The sequence below is a fragment of the Peromyscus maniculatus genome, chromosome 12 (assembly GCF_049852395.1).
Source record: "Peromyscus maniculatus bairdii isolate BWxNUB_F1_BW_parent chromosome 12, HU_Pman_BW_mat_3.1, whole genome shotgun sequence".
In the NCBI taxonomy this organism is placed as follows: domain Eukaryota; kingdom Metazoa; phylum Chordata; class Mammalia; order Rodentia; family Cricetidae; genus Peromyscus; species Peromyscus maniculatus.
Window position 1 is genome coordinate 16,653,414 of NC_134863.1, and position 7,364 is coordinate 16,660,777.

The following is a 7,364-nucleotide window of genomic DNA, read 5'->3' on the forward strand; positions in this document are numbered from 1 at the left end:
CTCTCTCTCTCTCTCTCTCTCTCTCTCTCTCTTGTTGATTATAGTGATTCCATTTTTATTAATAAATATTTGTTTGGATACAAGTAAAATGATTTTAAAAACAGAGTTTGAAACTGCAACTTCTTTGCAGAAACTTAAAAAAGCTTTTTATACCAATTTAATAGAATGATAATTGAGGACAATGTCTGATTGTACTGTAACTCCATCAGAGCTAAGATCCAATTATACTAGTCACATTGAGACTAGAGACCTTGTGAGCCAAATTCACTATAATTACGACAAATTTGGAACACAAGTAACCAATACTGGGCACATTTCAATACTGAGATGTGTTTCCCAAGCTCAAGATGTGATGAGTCTCAGAATTATGGAATGACTGATGGTTGTACTGGAAGAAGTCAACATAAGTAGAAGAATATTCAAACACAGGTAGAAGACCATTAGTGCCAATTGGAATAAGAATTTGCTCACCTTTCTTTGCTCTATCTTCTTTACAAGTGCATGTGTGTAATATGTATGATATATGTATTTATGCTCTCAGTGGGTCTCTTATTGCCCCTTAGGAAGTAGCACCTTCGCTGATAGACATTGTAGGTTTACCATGAACACATTGGATCTTTGACCTCAAAACTAAAAAGCAGATGAAACACAAACCATTGCATTTATAACCCCCAAGAAAAGGCCCTGGTCCTTTAAAAGCAATGTGATGATTTAGAGAAAATCAAGCTCTACTTCACTTAAGGAACCTGAGGGGAGGAGCTCTTTGATTAGAACTCTGCCACCCAGATGCTATGGAAGAGCAAAGATGAAGTATGTGCCCAGAACATGGGTACCCAGCTCACGGCCCATGGGTGGCATGTGACTATATATGGCCCAGCACAGAGTTGTAAACTTAAAATGTGTGGAAAAAAATTGTAACTCAGCTGTGTGGTTCTTGAGGGTGAACTTTGTAGATGTCAATATCACATCATGATCACCCCAAATAAATTCATACGGGCTCTCACTATCTGCAGGTAGGTTTAGCTTCCGGTTTACCACCTTGTTGTATAATTCAGCAGAGCTGAGCTGACACCAGCTGAGGTCATATGCACTTGTGTTTAGTCTTTGCATGAAATGCAATAATTGTTAGTAGCCTTTTGCCCTACCCTTGCAAGCAGTGGGTGGTTGACGTTATTTTGAAGACAGTGTCATTCCCAGATAAAGTCCTGACTCCTCCAGACAGACAAGTCTTCTTGTTTATTGTTAAATGTTTCCTTTGCTTCAATTGTGCTTCATTTATGTTATGGCTTCCAGCACCACCTGCATTTGGGAGAAGGAAGCAACTTAGAGCAAAAATAAACCACCAATATCTGATGGGTGTCATGAGAACTCGTTGAGAAACCCTAACTTGCCTGAACCTCATTCTGATGTCTCATTTTCTCAAGTGTGGCATCACATACCCCACTATTTTTATGTTGCCCTCTTTTTTATTATTTACAATAAAAAGATGTAAACATCAGTGAAGTTTTTCTACGTATATGTTCATTTTCTTTATGACTGTTCATAAACTTAGGACCTGCTCAATGATTTGAGAAGACTCTGAACAGATACCATATCAAGATATTTTGCTTTTCTGTGGTGGCAGACATCATAAATTATATATGAACATATGTATTTATTTATATATTTTTTTTGTTGAGTAACAGATTGTGTTAGATTTGTGTATTGAATGAATGTCCTGACTGTTCATCATGGTATCCCAGAGAAGCCAAAGGATAAGACATTGTAGCCCAGAGCATGAAGATGATCATTTCCTCATGAGACAGGGAGAGTCTTTATTATTCATGTTTCTTCAGCTTTAGTATCTCTGCAGGTGAGGCTAGGCTAGTGTGGTGCTTTGAATAGGAATGGCCCCCATAGACTCATGTGTTTGAATACTAGGTCCATAGAGAGTGACACTATTAGGAGGTGTGGCCTTGTTGGAATAGGCATGACTTTGTAGGAGGAAATGTGTCACTAGGGGGTGGGTTTTGGGGTCCCAGAAGCTTAAGCCAGTTTCTGTTGCCTGTGGATCAAGATGTTGAGCTCTCAGCTCCTTCTCCAGCACCATGTCTGTCTGCATGCTGCCATGTTTCCCATCATGACAATAATGGACTAAACCTCTGAAACTGTAAGGCAGCCCCAATTAAATGTTTTCCTTTATGAAAGTTGTGACAGTCATGGTGTCTCTTCAGAGCAACAGAAACCCTAAGACAGCTGGTGTAAGTGATAACAGTGTTTCAGTCCACTGTCTTCTCTCTCGTCCATCCTCCTGAGCTACACCATGGATGGAAGGGCAAGCTGGCACCCTCCTCTCCTAGGACCATCCTATGAGTTACCACAGTGCTTATCTCACAGTGTGAAAATCCACAGGGCACCCGTGTCATTGGGATATTGTGAGATATGGTTAATTAAAATATCATTAAAATTTTTAGATAAAATTTCGTGAAATTGCAATTGGGTGAGAGGGAAAAATTTCCCAGGATTATTGGTGAATTCTATTTATTGAGGTCATGTGGTTGAGCCCATTCTTTGTGCATCTCTCCAGGAGATCAGGTGTCATGGCATTTGACTTTTGGAATCATGTGCCAGACTCCTTGGTGTTGTGTAAGGAGTCACTGAAGAGAGAGGTAGCAGGTTGTCTTATAGAACAGGATGGAATGTTAGAAGTTGGGTAGACAGTTTAATCAGATTCGGTTTAAAAAAAAACCAAAAAAATTACAAACCAAACCAACAAAATACCATACATACTGTTAAATTTAAGTTCTAGTTAAAAATTCTGTGTCTCAAAAAATTAGTGTGTCTCAATTAAAACTGTATTTTATTGTAAATTCAAACTTATCTGAGTCTTCTATATTTTATTTGGTAACCAGGGATATTTGGGGGCAGGGAAGGTTAATAAAATATCCTTTGAAAAATAGTGGCTAGCTTCCACGGTGCCCCCACACTCCTTGCCTGGTTTCATAGCAACAGACTTACTGTTCCCAATTGCAGATCAGATCAAAGGTGAGGAGTGAGTGCTCCAGTCACTTGGCGAAGGGTGTGATGAGCAATGGTGTCAGCACCCAGGCACCACAGCTGTATTTCAATTCCTTATTTGGAAGTTTTGATGGCTTTAGGTTTATTCTCACAGTGCACAGAGCAAGCACCCATGTGACCTTCTTCGACTTCTAATGTTAGCCCCTTCCACCTTACACACTCACAGAACAGAGATAGAACTGAAGAATTGGCCTCAGCACCCCGGGGCTCACTGCAGTTCACACTTCATCCATACCCCATCAGTTAGGAGGCAATGTTCTTCCCCTCTTTGGGATCCCATTCAGCCACTTCTGCTGTCCTTTGTTTCCCCACCTCCTGCTACCGGAAACAGTTTTAGCATTTCCTCCTATTTCACCTCTGGGCTTTATGATGAGGACTAAGGAGTCATTCTGCAGAATGTCATCCAATTTGGCTTGCTTCCTGTTCCATCAGGCTTATGTTGAAGGTATTGGGAAGGACAGGAGATGGGGGATATGTCCTTCTCAGGATATGTGCTCAGGTCTAATGGTGACATTAACTTTAATTGCCTGGTTAGGATGGCCCTCACTTGGTTTCTTCACTGTAAATTTCTCTTTTTCCACTTTGTTTGGTAAAAATCTTCAGGAGAGACAACGAGGGTACAAAAATGTCTTTTTTTCATACACCTTTACTGATTAAGTACTTAGATGCCCCAATATACCAATAGTTTAGCCGTTAGTGCTCTTGTTCAATGCCATTATTATTGTCATGGCATTTTTTAATTTTCCACTTTATTTCTGCCTTCATCACTGGAATGTTTCTGTCAGAAGAAACTGTTGCTTTAGCCCTCATTTAATCTAAGTTATTTTAATTGCAAATGTATTGCTCTGTTGACCAACACACATACGAAGGAGTGTTAATTAGCTAAAATGAAAATATGACTGTATTGAGTCACTGAAGATGGGAGATGAAGACAATTCACTTCACTGGTATTGACTGAATGCTTGCTTCTATATGGGGCAATCTGCACAAGAGAAATATGCAAACGATCCCAGAAGCTTAAGAAATCAAAGAGAAATAGTGAGGGTCCATGTTATGAAAATCATAGTAAAACTTTTCAACAACATTTTGAACTGAGAAAATACTTCCACTCTTGACTGCTGCTGTGTGGGTGCGTCATGATGCCTCTATGGGGTCTTCGTAGCATTCTTGACTGTATATTGTGTAGCGCCTCCCCAGTGAGATGATTCTGTGGACCTGGTAGGGTTTAAACATCACAGCCTCTTTCTCCTGATGAACACAGAGAGAAGGGGCTGGTTCAAGATCATTTTTTTTAGCTTCATCAAGAACCCAATTCCTTCTCACCTGGGAGCAATTATGAGCTTTCAGTGAATTTAAATGTTGCCCCTCATTAATGAAATGGGAATTGACAGAGATATAGACCTTTCCTCCAACTGGCAATCTAGGTGCTCACTTTCTTAACTGGTCTGGAATAATCTTAGTGACCCGAATATCTTCACAGCAAAAAGAGATGTCATGGTAAAACATTGTCTTTCTGTCTCTCTGTCTCTGTCTGTTTTTCTCTCTCTCAAAAATAAAACTAAATAACAGCATTCAAAAGAATAGCAAAGTCCTTGGAAATTTCTGGGGTGCGAGTATGGATGAATGGAACATCTTTCTGCTACTAAGAAACAATTTACAAGTTAGAATGTGGACTGTTTAGGACACACCCATGATGCCGATGAGACATATCAACTTCATTACACTAACACCATAAAAATCTATCAAAGGATCTAATTCTGGCTACAACAGCCTTTTAATGGGGGGGTGGGAATCGAACCCAACATCTAAGCACTCTACCATTAAGCCATTCCTCAACTGCCATTTATGTTCTTATAAAAGTGCTGGCAGCGGCTTGATTGGAGGCGTAGGTAGGGTTTGGATTCAGGAAGGAGCTGCATCTTAGAGAGAAGGACGTTGCGACTCGGTGGCATAACAGCACTTTCCGTAAGGATGGCGGATACTCCACAGAGGGCTTGACTTGACGGTTGGGCAGGCCTAGTGTGTCTGACTGGAGAGGCTTTCTGTTTTAGTTTGTAGCACATCATCTGCAGTCACTGCCATTCCTGAAATGCTCCGCATCTGTCAACAGAGTAACCACATACCCCATGTTGCGCAAGCAGTTCAGATTCTTCATTTTTTGTTTGTCGTTGTTATTGTAGTGTAATAATTAAAGTGTGGTTTTTCCACTCTCAAAAGTTCCCTCAGCTGGGTCAGCGTTTTCTGTGGAAGATCTCAGGAAACCTCCAATAAGGTCTCACTCCTTACGGTGATAGGAAAGAAACTGTTGACAAGCTGAGCATATGCAGATAACATGTAAAATTTCATGCTTTCTAATGTCAAATGTCATGCATGTGTTCGTGCATGAATATGTTTTTCTTTTCCACTGATCTGGAGAAACCTTACAACAATTACAACTTATTATAATTTGATTCTAAGTATATGTGTGTTACAGATGGGTCTTCAGTTTACAAATGCTTTTCTTCCTGTGTAAAAATATACTTCTGTACCCCCAAGGGTCCACGGTGAGTTTGTGCCAAATTTATACCAAAGGATAACCTTTAATGTTAAAGTTGAGAAGTCCCAGCTGAAGTCTGTACTTTGGAGAAAATAAGATGATGAACTTGGAACATGATAATAATTCTCACAAATCCAAGTCCTCATTATAAAGTACTTTGTGACCATATTTTCTCATTCAGACTTCATAGAAGTGATAAACTGATGCTCCTGTAGTAAATGAACTGAAGATGAAGGTGTGGGGTGAATGTGGTCGGACTAGCATCTCTGAAGTGGTTCGCTTTCAGATCCTTTGCATGACTTAAATGTTCTGCATTGGCTCCCAGGCTAACAGGAAGACGGCTCTGTCTCTCTCTTTTTAGGTTAGTTCCTGTTGCTTGTCTCTCATCCTCTCCCCCATGCTCCTTGCTCTGGCCAGGGACACTCCTGACTTGAAGGAAGAGAATGCACAGCAATGCCCCGGTATAACACAGGAAGCTTGTCCACGGTGGATAGTAAACCTCTAGCTCCTCACCTCCGATGCAAGCCATCCAGTGAGACACTGTTGTGTTGTGACTAAGGACAAGTTGCCTTCTCTGCTTGAATTCTCTGTTTCTTCGCGTGCACTGTGAACTTTAAGTCATCCATCCTGTGGCAATCTCTGGTTCTGGTGGGCTTCTGAGGGGAGTGAATTCCAAACTTGTATTCTGGAGCCACCTTGTCTAGTGCAGGCTCTATTTTGCTCTTGGAATAAACCCAAAGAAAAGGTCAGTTTTGCAGACATCTTGAGGTTGTATTCCAATGTCCTCATTAAATAACAGAAGTCCAGACTGGCAGGCCCAAGGGAATATTCAATCAAGGCGAAAAAGGCCAAGTCATTACTGGAACTCCGTCATCAGACCTGTAAACACAAGCATTCGTTTGCGGGCGTCAGGCGAAAGTGTGTTCAGTTGTACACTCTCTCTGATACAGGGTCCACTTGTCAAGTGTGCATGACCCTTCTGATAATTCACAAGAGTCGGGAGAGAGAGAAGAAAGGAAAGGAAGAAAATTACAGCTGTAAATAGGCTCTGAGCAGGGAAGGATCAAAACAGCCTCTGGCTTGGCTGGATGAGTCACGGCTGCAATCAGACCACAAATACGAGCCTGGCTTCTCTGCTTAGGGGCTGCCTTCCTGTCTGGAGAGGAAACTCCGCTCTGATTGGAGATAGTACTGTTCCACAGACATCAAAGTATCTCAGACAACTGAACAGACAGGAGGGAGGGTCGGGAAAACAGTGTCCCAGGTGCTTCTCTGGAGAACCAGCCACACAGCTCTGATTTGAAACTGTATAGACATACTTTCATCCTAAGCCAAGAGCTGGTGGTTGGTTTGTGTGCGTGCTTTTTTTCCTTCTGCTTTTCTCTAAGTATCACTGAGTTCTAGTGTCTGCATCTAATTTCTTCTCAACATAAGTTGTTTCTCCGGGCTCTAGGCTGACACCCTGGGGCACAGAGAGACAATGACAAAGGGCCATCTAATGACCATGGAATACCATGGTGAAGGTTTGGACCCCTATCCCATAGACTGTGAAAACAGGGAGAGAAATAGAGACTGTGAAAAGATGGGAATGCCGACCCTGGAGAGGGAAGGATGAGGCAAAACAAGATCAGGAAGGTCAGCTGCTACTCCTGTCGTAGTTCAGGAAAGATGACTTAGGGACGCTTGGCCAGCACCACAGAAAGTCCCCTGGACTCAGAGAGGACCTAGGAGAGAAGGCGACATTGACATCTCAACTTTGAATCACTGGGGG